The following is a 14,046-nucleotide window of genomic DNA, read 5'->3' on the forward strand; positions in this document are numbered from 1 at the left end:
TGTCTTTCCTGAATTTTGTTGATGCTGTGGCAGACCATAGAGACAAATAAATCAAATTGTTTCTAATGTTTATTTTTGGAGGCACTTAAATCATACCTCACCTGAAGTTTCAGAATAGTATCTTAATTTTTTCAGTTACATTAAAAAGTTTTCTCTTTTGATCAATTAGAGCTGGGTTTTCTGTCTTCTCTAACACATAGTACTAAGAAATACGCACTCAGAATCATGGTCAGTGATGGTAACCTCTCCTTGATGTCTGGGAGTGGGAAATACATAGAGTTAAGGCATAATAATTTTATATTTTTTCATATTTCATCTATGTTTTTAATATTTTAAATATTATTACCCTTTATAAAATAAATGGCAAATAAATATTCTTTAAGACTTTTATGTGATAGATTAAGAATTAAAACACTATGTTTTGATTTTGTGTTTTGAAAATCAGGAAAAAATTACATACTACAGTACTATATCTCTCTGGAGAATTCCTTTCTATTTTGAAATACCTTTAATAGAAACTGTTTATTTTCTTTCTTTGGCTTGCAATTCCTGAGTTATTTTAGATTATATTATTTTAATAATTTTTTTAGCCAATTATGTTTATGATCCTATATAATAAAAGGCCAGAGGTGTCACAACTAAAATGACCAGAGACCAGACCACCATAGTCCCTCCTGGGCTGGCCCAGCTCCCAACCAAGCAGTTAGGGGCAATCAGGCAGGCAGGCAGAGTGGTTAGGGGTGATCAGGTAGGCAGATCAGTTGTTAGGGATGATCAGATAGGCAGGGAATTGGTTAGGGGTGACCAGGTAAGCAGGCCAGCAGTTAGGGGAGATCAGGTAGACAAACAAGCAGTTAGAGGTGATCAAGTAGGCAGGCAAGTGGTTAGGGTGATCAAGTAGGCAGGCCAGAGGTTAGGGGAGATCAGATAGGCAGATGGCCCCTCACTGGGCTGGCTTCATGCTCAAGCAAGTAGTTAGGGACAATCAGGTAGGCAGACCACTGGTAAGGGGTGATTAGGTAGTCAGACAGCCCCTCACTGGGCTGGCCCCATCCTCCAGCAAAGAAAGAGAGAAGCTCAGGCCATCCAAGCTATCGCACCCCTGCCTGTTGCCTGCAGAGGGAGGCCACAGATGACAAGCAGTGGCATTGGCGGGGGTGGGACCAGCTGCCTGCAGCCAGGGGAAGGAAAGCCCCAATAGGCCCTGATCTCAGGCCAGGCCTACAGAGCCTACCCAAGGGATCCTGAATTGTGATAAGGGTGCAGGCTGGGCTGAGGAACCCTCCCACCAACTGCACTAATTTTTGTGCGCTGGGCCTCTAGTATATAATATCTAACTGATTTTAATGCTCACTATTTTTTATTTTACGTTATTTTTTAAAAGACATTGGGTAAATTTTTATTGAGCCTTTTATTTACAATATGAGGTAAAAGGAAAGTGAACTCTCCCTGACCCATCTTTTACACACCTGTAGTAAAGTATTTTAAACTTCAGAAATTTATAACGGATTACATTTCTTAAAAGCTTGGGGAGAAAGTAAACAAGTTCTAACATGATTTCTGAACTTTCAGTTGACTCTTCCCTTACAATAGTGCCTAGCTGTCATTAGTTACATAAGTTTCTTCAAGGCCTTTGCAGATGTCTTTAGAACCGAAGCATTGCTATTTCAATCAATATCCACTAATTCCACTTCAAAAATGAGTTTTGCATTTAGTGGAATTTTGGCATCAGGCTGACCTTTCTCTCCATAAGCCCATTCTGGTTCAATTTCCAGTTGAGCCTTTTCTCCTTTACTCAGTCATGAGTGCTTCATCCCATCCTCTGATGACTGCCTATATACCAACCTTAGAGCTTAAAGGCTTGGCATTCCTCTTTGAACTCGTTTGAATGTTGGTTTCAAAAACTGCACCATCTTGCAATATCTCTGTATACCAGCAGTGAGCAACCTCTTTCTTTTTGAGGAAATTGGTTTAAACTCCACCCCTTTTTAAGAGCAGATTTTGTATGTTGGTGGACCCTCATCCAGAGTCTCTTCAGACTTGGTTTCTTTGGTTAATCTTCGTTAAGCTTCAAATTTTTCATCTGCTCGGTCACTACTTATACTTGTAATATCCTTGATACACTTTAAAAAATATGGTTATAGGCTGTAACCAAATGGTCCTTGTTAGCTACCTTGGCCACATTTTTAATGTTTTCTTAATAACTAAGGTTCTGCAAGAAACCATGGCCCTTTAAGAACTTGAGTGTCCTTCTTGGGTAGCTGCTCACTGTACTGCCGCTTCATGGTCCAGGCTCAGGGCATGCCATCTTTCCTGCTGTGCAGCTTGACTCTCATTTTTTAAAATCTGTATTTTTCAAATCTATATTTTAAAGTATGATTCATTCCTATTGACTGCACTACACCTTTAATCATGTTTTTCAAAAGTAATTCATCTAGTCTCTTCATGTATACTCTATAGAAACCTATTACCTTTATATGAAATATAAAACTTGAATTAGTATATTTCTTTTAGTTGTGCTTTTTTTCAAAAATTGAATCTTGTGCCATTCATTGTCAGGAAAAAAAAAAAAAGGTCTTCTAAATGCTTCTTTAAAGCTTAAAATATTCTCTATGTAAGTTTGAATTATATTTTGTCTCTAAATTTATAAATAATAAAGTAAAGCAAGATAATATTTATTGTATACTATATCCAGACAAACAGTTATACAAGTAAGAATTAACTTATAAATTCTTCCAGGCATTCTCTGAATTAATTATTATTATGAATGAATGAATTTTATTTTACTTCTTTTGGAATGTGATAAACCTTTAAATGTATTCATACTTTATGTTTAGATAATTTTTCTGATCATTGTTTTGAATATAATTGATATCCCAATTTCTGAAATATATTTATTCAGAACAACATAATTTTCAATACCCATTCTCCATACTTAAGATCTCTCAACTTTTTCACTTTCTTTGTGACTTCTCTGTTCCATTCTACAATTTAGCACATTCTATTAAATTTGATTCACACAACACTATTTTAAAAAAACAATAACACTTTTCTCTTTTTTATTTTCTTTAATATATATTTAAAATATGTAATCTATAATAATAAAGGTTAATATGCTAATTAGACCAACCACCAAACTACCTTCTAGATATCCTTCTAAAGTCCTTCTGGATGCAGCCAGGGCTGTGAAGGCCTAGGCAGCTGCTGCAGCTGTGAGGACCAAGCCCCTTGCACGAATTTCCTGCCTTGGGACTCTAGTTATTTTTTATAAGTTCTTTCAATCCTTTTTTTAAATCAAATTTATCATTTGGTTTTTAACTGTAGTACTTCCTATTCACTGCTCCCTTTTATCTTCTCTGTACCATTCTACTTCAGTTGTAAAACTACATATGTCACTAAGTAGCTCCATAAACTTTTCTTCTATTTACTTTGAGAAAAACTGTAAGGATATCTGCTATAAATTTGAAATTATAGTGCAGATTTTCCTTCCTGGCATTCTACAGTATTTTGTTTGTATATTAAGGACTGCTGGGAGCCAGAGAACTTTGGAAAGAATTAACTGTGGCTTTTTTTTAATATATAAAAACCCTTAGGTAATATGCAAACTAATAAAAACTTATTTATTAGTTAAAAATTATCTTTGTTGCCATTTAGTGTGAGTAATAAATATTTTATAACAATACTTTCACATACACTTTCATCAATTGTTAGGCTGTATTTGATTTTTAAAATTGTTTTTTAGTTGCATCCTTTTATTATTCATTCTTCTCTCTGCTACTTCCTTTATCACAGTAATGGCTTACATCCACAAATATAAACAGCAAGCTAAATAACTATAATCAGAAGACTTTCTAGAGCACACAGCTCCAAATAATTATTTTTTAAGCCAACATTTGACTTAAAATATGCACGTCAGAAAAAATCTGTCTCTTTTTGGGTTTATTCACTGTTTTTAAATAAAAAGCAGAGGCAACTATTCTTGGTGTGGTATCAAAGCAAAAAATCATACCTGGTCTAAAAAAAAAAAAAAAAAAAAGCCATGTAAACAGGAGCAGGGGGTGGGAAGGGGTTTGGTGATTCCATAGAATAAGAAGAGAAAATGTTCTTAGTCAGGATTGACTAAATTAAACCGGGTTGCCCTTTAGCAAATCACAAAGCAAAATGAGAACTAAAGTCTTGGTATAAGGGAGGAAGTTTCAGGAGAGTAATTTCAAGTTTCTTCATGTGAGACTACTCTTCTAAAAAAATATTTATTTTGCGTTTGTTTTTTTTTCTTCCAATTACACATTGACAGATTAAAGTATAGTGATTAGACATTTATATAATTTATGATGTAATCAACCTGTTCAGTCTAGTATCCATCTGACACTATATAAAGTTATTATGACATTACTGACTGTATCCCTTATGCCCATAGTCGGCAAACTGTGGCTCACGAGCCACATGCGGCTCTTTGGCCCCTTGAGTGTGGATCTTCCACAAAATACCATGGCCTGTGTGAGTCTATTTTGAAGAAATGGCATTAGAAGAAGTGTAAGTTTAAAAATTTTAGCTCTCAAAAGAAATTTCAATTGTTGTACTGTTGATATTTGGCTTTGTTGACTCATGAGTTTGCCAACTACTACCCTATGCCATACTTTATATCCCGGTGTCTATTTTTATAACTGGAAATTTGTGTATCTTCATAGAAGATTTTATACATTTTAGATTGATTTTAGAGAGAGTGGGAGGGAGATAGAAATAATGATGAGAGAGAGACATAGATAGGCTGCCTCCTGCAACACCCCTACTGGGGACTGAGCCCACAAGCTGGATATGTGTCTTGACTTGGAATTGAATAGGTCAACTATTGGTTTATGGGTTGATGCTCAACCATTGGAGCATCAATTCATTTCCCCATCCTTCATCCTCTCATCTGGCAGTCATCAAAATGTACTCTTGTATTTATGAGTCTGTTTCTGTTTTGTTTATTAATTTATTTTGTCTTTTACATTTCATAAGTGAAATCACATGGTATATATGTCTTTCAGGCTACTTTTTATGATCATAGCTGGGAAAATGGTACCAAGTGAATTGTGGATATACACCAGTACCATTATCCCAGTAATTAGTATTAAGTCTTCCTCAATATTTATGCTTTTATATCTTTCTGAGGTATATAAAAGAGAAAGTCTAGTACATTGAGGGTGTCCATGCTCAGGATGAATGCATATTCTTACTGGGAAAGACAACTTTTCAGTACAGCAGCTCAGAAATATTCAATAGAGAACATGATCAAATTCTAAATGGTCTAGCTCTTATTGTAAATGCAGTTTGAGTTAAGAGAGGAATAATTTCAACATTGAAATTTAAGAGCATTTTTGAATAGGCTCTGAAGTTTGAATGTTGAAAAGGAAGGAAGTGGGTATGGTAAGTAGGATGAAAAATTTAAGACATACAACTGATTTTAATTGAGTGATTTATGTGTCCCTTTGTATTAGTTTTCTATTGCATCCAAAGCAGATTATCATACATTTAGCATCTTAAAATAACACAAATTATCTCACTGCTTCCCAATAAATCTAGGTGGGTACAAACGATTTTTCTGCTTCATGTCTTTCAAGGCCAAAAATCAAAGCATTGGCTGCCTGGGATCTCATCTGGATGCTCTGGGAGAGAATCTCCTTCCCAGTGTGCTTAGGTTACTGGCAGAATCCAGCTTCTGTCATAGGGCTGGGGTCCCACTTCCTTGCTAACTGTTGTCTAGGAGCCTCTCTGATCCCCTTGATGTCTCCTGCATTTCTTGGTTTATGGTTCCAGGCATCTTTGTAAGTATCAATGGTGGATTGTGTTTCACACTTGAATCTCTCTGACCTTCCACCTTGGCCCCAGCCTGAAAACATTCGATGCTTTGATAGAGTACATGTGATAATATTGGACCCAAATAGATAATCCAAAATAATCTCTATTTTAATCTTCATAAATACATTACATTTGCAAAATGTCTTTTGCCTTATAAACTTACATACACATTAGGCTATGAGAATTAGGGGGGTACTTTTTATTACCATTTGAGAATGTGCTGATGGGACTGTCAAAACTTCATCTGTTTGCTTGAGAATATTTTTTGCCTTTCCAAATTTGTTAAATGAGTGTGCAGTATGGGCAGGAAGTGCCAGAGCATTAACACTCCAGAGCAGCAAGCAGCCGCCAACTAATGAGTAAAGGAATCGGTATATATTTTATAAAGCCTTCTCCTAATATATTTATGGGAAACCAGTAACAAATTTGTTCCACATCATTTTCCAGGGTTCCACAACAAGACTAATGCCCAGGTGTCAATAGTAGTCACTTCTTTAAAGGTACACCTTTTTGAATCTTCTTCATCTTTTTTTGTTTTTCCTCTTAAATTCCTATTCCCTAGCAACGTTTCCTGGGATTGAATTCAAAATAAACTACTTGCACTTATATTTTTGACCCAGGATGTACTTTTGGAATTCTTAAATTCAGACACGTAAAATAATCTTTTTTTTTTTTTTACTTTCGCTCACCAATTTATGTTCAGAATGTTTATCATACAAAACAGTAACTAACAATTGAAACACATTTTAATACTTAAAAAGATCTATTCCCATCTATTGCTTTAGTTAATACTTACAGAAATTTTCTGAGATGGAAATTTTTTATAGCACATTTTAGAGATGAAGAACATAAAATTACAGAGGTTGGGTAACTGATGACAGGCATGGATTGTAAATAATCTTAATTATATATTAGAATCCCAACTCGAATCTGCTGACATCAAACCTTGTACTTTTCCTCTTCCATGCATTGTGGTCAAGATAAATGTCACCTATTTTGCCTTATTGTGTGCATGAATATTTATTTACTGAGGGTTTATATAATTTGACTAAGGTCACAAAGCTAGAGGGGAACATAATCAATACTAGAATTTCAGTGTTCTTACTCATAATTGTGTTCTTTCCACTATATTGCAAGACAATGATGTTTAAGCAAATTGAGTCCAACTCATTAAACATTTTAAGTATTAGCCAAAAGGTTTGGGAAATAACCCTCATGGCAGTTAAGTTGCATGAGAGGTTTTTGGAAAGTTAAATAATGAAAATGTTATTTTATATTGACTTATTTGATTGCTTTTGGCCAAAAGTCTGGCAAAGAGTGTTTTAAGAAAATTAATCTGCCAAAGGTATGCAGGATGATTTGGAGAAATACAAGACTGAGGTCAGAGAATATAAAGGATAACTTATTTTATCCAGGCATCAGGTGACAAGGACCTGAAATAGCCAAGGAGAGAAATGGATAAATATTGAATACCAGGGACGATTATGGAAGAAACTAGAAACCTGGTGCACAACATTCATGCACTGGGGGCCGGGTCCTCTCAGCCAGGCCTATGACCTTTAGCAGTCTGGGAGCCCTTGGGGTATGTCTGACTGATGGCATAGGTCCACTCCCCATGGGGAGTGACAGGGAGTGTGCCCAGGCCACAGTCAGACATCCTTAGCACTGCCACAGAGGTGAGAGAGGCTCTCCTCACCCCAGCTGCACTTGTCAGTCATCAGCCCGGCTTGTGGCTGAGCAGCGCTCCCCCTACTGGTCAGTGCATGTCATAGCATGTTCTGCCATTTAATCAATTTGCATATTACCCTTTTATTATATAGGGGAGGGTAGTAGAAGGCAGAAATTGATTACAAGAGAGATATGATGCTATGTCATAATAATAATACATCTGTATTTTTCTTCATTACATATTAAAAAAGTATTTGTTTGCCTGTGATAATATATATGAATGTGTGTGTGCAAAATCTATGGTAGAAAATTTAAAATGAGGTCTTACTCAAATTTTTGAGTATATGTGTATCACTTACTAATCTATCATCCAATAAACCTCTTTTCATGCCATTTAAAAGCCTGGAGATTCATTTCCCAAAATGAAATAGAATTGTAAATCTCTTTTTCAAATAAAGGTGTTGATTACTAACTTTATTAACATGTTTATCAGGGTTAGTTATTTATCTGGAATGCATAAGAAAATTCCAAGTTCTGTGGTATTACCTAATTCCCAAGTAAGACTGGAAGACCCATAGAGTTTAAGATTTCAGTCTGTATGAAAGAAACCATGCTAATAATACTCTTGTTTTGCATATAGTTTGTAACTATACACTGTTGTATATTCTTTTGGTATTGTCATACCAGAGTATAAATACAATTCACTATACTTTTATCATAAATATCACCCTAATGTTTGCATAATGAAGAAAAGGAAATAGTCTGATAAATTTACCTGTAATGCATTATCCATTCTCTTCTGCATGCGTATAATACAATTTCACAGGGTATCCCAGCTTCCATTTTACCTTGTCTCTCCTTTTCATAGTCTATTCTCAATTTATAGCAGCTGGAGAGAACTTAAAAGAAAAATAATCTTAAATGACTTCATGCCATTTCTCTACTTAAAACACTCCCATAGCTTTCAAATCTTAATCCTTTATCATGATAAAGAAATTTCCATCAGGCTCTAATGCATGCCCATGTACTTGACTTCATCTTCTCTTCCTTTCAAGAGGTTTTTAGCTCCCTTGATATTCTCCTTGTTCTCTAGCTTCTTTCACCAATTTCCATTAATTTTTGTCCCAAAGCCCTGCCTGAAACCTTCTTCCCAAAGGACTTCACATAAATGCTTCTCCTAATAATTCAGAACTAAAATCCAATATTTCCTCCTCAGAGAGGGCAGCCTGATTAATTGGTCTAGAATAGACCTTGCATAGTACTCATATCCATTAGAATTCATTTTTGTTTCATTGATTTATATTGTTTGATTTTCACTTTCTGGGATATTTCTCTATCACATATACAATAGTAGTCATAATAGTGAGTAATCACTAAATATTAAATTCATTAATAAATGGAATAATAGAGGGCACTAAATAATAAATGATTATGTAATCATTTTAATTCTTATAATATACTACTTGGTAGATATTTTAATATTTAAGATATAATAATTTATATCTGATCCTTAATAGAAGTTAATATTCTGGAAAGTATGTAATAGTTATCTTTATATCAAATTATCATTTTTAACTATAACAATTAGACTATGGATCTTGACTAATATGTGATTTTTTAAATAATTTATATCTAAATAGATGTTTATAAAATGTACTTATTGGTATGAGAAAATAGAATGAGTTATAATCAAATATGTTAATATATGATATTCTTGAAAATTTTTAAATTGTGGTAAGAAGTAATGAAAGATAGTATAAAAATGAGAGAGGAAGAAGAGAGGGAAGAGAAAGAGGTGGAGGAAGAGAGAGAAGAGAAAGGCTGAGGAAGGGGACTAGAGTTAACAGATATTGTAAAACAAGTCTGCTGTGAACCTCGCATTCTCACTTTTAAATAAAAGGACCATAAATTTAAAGTCATCACTAATCAGTATCGTTTATCAATATCATCAAAAATTGATTCTGAGATAGCATCGTTGATGTCAATTCAAACTTTTAAAAAGTTAAATGTGAGGTAAGCAACGCCGAGGCAACTGTCTTATTGGAAGTGAGGAATTAAAATCATTGTGGCCCGGCCAGTGTGGCTCAGTGGTTGAGTGTTCACCTATGAACCAGGAGATCACAGTATCATTCTTGGTCAGGGTACATGCCAGTTATCCCCAGTGGTGTGCATGCAGGTGGCAGCCACTCAATGATTCTCTTTCATTATGGATGTTTCTATCTCTCTCTTCTCCTTTTCTCTTGAAATCAATAAAAATATATATTTAGAAAAAAATCAATTGTGATAGCAGTCCCTAAGGCTATAGTGTCACATAAGTAGTACTGTGAACAAGTCATTTCAGAATACCAACAGAATAAATTTTCAGTAGTGGGTAGGGAAGGGGAATTACAAAGCTTTAGGGAAAAAAAAAGGTAAAGGAACCGCTTAAGTAGGGTTTTGCAAGCTACATTAAATTGTCCGGATTTTTATTTCAACTTTGATATCAAATTTCATGTAAGGCTTTCTATGAACAAAATTGCATGCACATTTCTATTTTCAGGAGGATCACTGGGGTGGGGGAAGTTGGACTTTTAAAAAGTTGCTGCAGGTATCTAGTTGGGAGATAATGGTGGTTTGGAGACAGAGATATTGAAGTTAAAGACTGTCATTCTGTTACCACAAAATAATAAACCACAGATCTAACTTGTATTCTGAGAGGAGGGACGAGTTCAAAACCAAGAAAACTTAGACTATTTTATTTTACTGAAGCTAGAAATATTAGAATATTAAAAATAATGCATATTAAAATGTAAGTGATTTTAAATATCTGTTCTAAGATACTGCAATGTGCATACTATTTTAAAAAATGTGTGTGTGTGTGTGTGTGTGTGTGTGTATGTGTGTGTGTTAGGTTAGTGGTTTTTAAACTAGAAACCTCCTATAACAGCATTAGCATCACCTGAAAACTTTAGTAGACATACTAGTACAAATGTTTGTGCTCCAATCCAGTCCTACTGAATCAGACACTCTGAGATTCCTGACAGGCAATCTGATTTTAACACATCCCTTCCTGTCACTTGCCCTGTAATTCCAGTACATACTAAAGTTTGAAAGCACTGCCACTGTAAAATCTGCACTCCTTGTCTTGTTTGTTTATTCCTTTTGTTTTATTTTGTTTTAAATAGTCCCTCTTTTGCTTTTTAATATACATTTCAAAACAGCATATCAAAATCTCCATTTGCAAAGTGAAGGTTTTTCAAGATAATAAGGAACAAAGGACATTGCACAAATAATTAGAGACACAAATAATCAGTGGCACAAGAACCTGATAATAAGGTGCTGTGTAAATTAACTAAAATAGCTTATAATGAACAAAAGCTAAGGACTTTGGAAATTAACCCCTTATCAGATATATCATTGGCAAATATTTAAAGGCAGAACTTTTTCATTTTGTTGATGGTTTCTTTTGCTGGGTAGAAGCTTTTTATTTTAATGTAGTCCCATTTGTTTATTTTCTCTTTAGTTTCCATGCCCTAGGAGATGTATCAATAAACATATTGCTATGAAAAATGTCTGAGATTTTGCCTATGGTTTCTTCTAGGATTTTTATGGCTTCACAGCTTACATTTAAATCTTTTATTCATTTTGAGTTTATTTTTGCGAAGAGTGTAAGTTGGTGGCCTAGTTTTATTTTTATTTTATTTTTTGCATGTACCTGTCCAATTTTCCTAGAATCATTTATTGAAGAGACTGTTTTTATTCCAATGTATGCTCTTGCCTCCTTTGTCAAATCAGAATTGGGCATAATGGCTTGGGTTGATTCTGGGTTCTTTGTTCTGTTCCATTGATCTATTTGCCTATTCTTGTGCCAATATCGAGCTATTTTGAGGACAGTGGCTTCCTAGTACTGTATAACTTGATATCTGGTATTGTGATTTCTCCAACTTTGTTCTTTCTCAAGATTACTGTGTCTATTCAGGGTCTCTTTTGGTTCCAATGAAAAAATGTGCAAATGATACTTTTCCAAAATGGATGTATGTATTTTCTATGTTCTAATATATTACACTCCATTACTGATAGATTAAATTTTTTGCTAGATATTGAAATAAGTGTTTTCTTTTATCTCTGGGTGCATTTTGCCCTGGAAAACAAAACTTTGCAATTTTTGGTAATATTTCAACATTATGTAAAATATACCAAATAACATGTACTTATTTCCTTTATCTGATAAATAAAAACAAGTAAACACCAAGTGTTACTTAACATTCAAACTTCCATCAGTGAAGCTGTTTGCTGTAATCATCATATGTTAGATTAAAATAATCATATTTGTATCATGAAATAAGAAGGTCAATTCATTAAAGATTCTAATAATATAGAGCTTAGAAAAAATTACTCCCAATTAAAAAGTCTATTCTGGCATTATCCGCTAATCATCTGAGTAACAATCTACTTAACAATTAATATTTGTCATATCAAAGCAGGGCTTTTACTCATCTTATTTCTTTGGAAAGTATGTTGAAACTCGATAATGGTGCTCATATTCCCCCCCCCCCCCCCCATATTGAATAAATAACAGAACATTGTTGGCAGCACACTTTTTCTGTGTCTAAGAAAATATTTATTAGCATTTTAGGAATGCCCACCCCTTGCTATACATAGATATTGTACTTCATAAAGACTTATCAATCTTTTCTAGCCTAAATTATAATGTACAAAATAACTATTAATTAAAATCTTACGACTAGCATTGAATTTGGGAAAAGAAAAAAAAGCCCATTTTCTTCTAATATGAACTACTCATATGACAAGAGCTAATATATAGTCTCTAAATCGGAGATTTTGTCCAAATACAAATTAAAAATCTTCTAGCTTGCATATATAATAATCATTGCTTTTCCACATTTGATGCATTAATTTTACATGAAGTCTAACTGTCATTGGGAGGAATTTTGCCGAAAGCCTTTTCTGCTTTCTCTGTGAGGATAATATTCTCATTAATATTATATCTGATTTTGCTTACTCTTTAAGAGAAGTTTGACTTGGGCATGTTTTTGCTACAGTTGGGACAACTTTGAATGATGTTTCTGTTCTGGGGCACATTCTTGCCTTTAGCAACAAAATTAATCAATGTTGTATGGGCGAACATTATTTTGGTTTTATTCTGGAAAACAGAATTTCCTGAAGCATTCTTTGCTTTATTTTAAAAAATGAAAAGATTTACATTGTTGATGTTTCATGATGCTATTTGAAGTTTCATAAAAGACAACCTATTGGGAAATAGAATAATATATATCCAATAAATTTCATATTTCATATATTCATCAGCACACTTCTAACTCTCACTTCTTTAGCTTTGTTTCAGTTACTTGTTCAAAACAATCTCACTCACAAATTCTCTTAGCTCCCAATTCAAGAAAAAAATGTTTTATATTAAAGTTTGGTTTTCTCATTGATTTAATAATATCATCTTGAATGATGTTTTATTTTTTTTTCATCATTATTTTAGCCCCTAATAATTTCTAAAGCATTGACTTAATTTTATAGCTCAGGTATGGAAATAAAAAAAAAAACTTAAAATACAAAAGACATAGCAAAAATAGAAAAATGTGATCCAATATCTGATATAATAATAGCCTAACATGCTAAGTATCTGGTCATCTATTCAACCAATCAAAGGGTAATATGCTAATGATATGCTAAGGCCACTCAACTATTCTTTATGACATGCACTTACCACCAGGAGGCAGATGCTCTAAGTGGTTGGTTAGCTTGCTGCTGGGGTCCAGCCAATGGGGACTAAGGGAGATGGGCCAGACACTCCCTGGAACCCTTCCACAGTCCTTCCTAGCTGGCTAACCTTCTGTGACCCTCTATGGCACCAATTGAGACTGGTGGGGTCCCTCAGCCTGGCCTACACCCTCTCGCAATCCTGGACCACTTGGGGGATGTCAGAGAGCCAGTTTCAGCCTTATCCCACAGGCCAGCCCAAGGGAATTTGTGCACCAGACCTCTAGTCTAATATTAAAAAAAAAATACTATGCTCATTAAATGTTAGCAGTTAAAAAGTAACATTTTTTGTTCATATAATGAGTAAGTTTTACCATGATATTTAGTAAGGGAATCATGTCATTTCACTACATGTTATAATTTGTCATATATTTAAACTTTGTGAAATGTTTTCTCATAAAATTGTTTTATTATTTTTTCTGTTCAAAAACTATTATATAGCCTAAGAAAAATTCAATAGATAGAAGAACCACAAATGATTCTGACTGCATTTCTGCCTGCCTGCCCTAATCATAATTATTGTGATTTTATTAAATTAAATTGAGTACAGTTTAATCAACTAAACTTTTTTTTTTAATTTTACTTTTATTGTTGGCACTATTACAGATATCCCCCTTGCTCCCTGCCTCTTGCCATTGCCCACTTCCACCTGACCCGCGCTTCCCCTCCCCTCTGGCCATCACCACACTGTTGTCTGTGTCTATGTGTGTCCTTCTCCTCCCCTTCAACAGTTGTCAGTCTGTTCTATGTATCCATGCCTCTGTTTCT

At 34.3% G+C, this 14,046-nt stretch overlaps 1 pseudogene; it reads right to left on the reverse strand.

Moving 5' to 3' along the window:
- Positions 1–1,399: 1,399 nt before the first annotated feature.
- LOC118718561 lies at positions 1,400–4,415 on the reverse strand (annotated as a pseudogene).
- Positions 4,416–14,046: the final 9,631 nt, after the last annotated feature.

Source organism: Pipistrellus kuhlii, unplaced genomic scaffold (genome assembly GCF_014108245.1).
Source record: "Pipistrellus kuhlii isolate mPipKuh1 unplaced genomic scaffold, mPipKuh1.p scaffold_m20_p_14, whole genome shotgun sequence".
NCBI lineage: Eukaryota > Metazoa > Chordata > Mammalia > Chiroptera > Vespertilionidae > Pipistrellus > Pipistrellus kuhlii.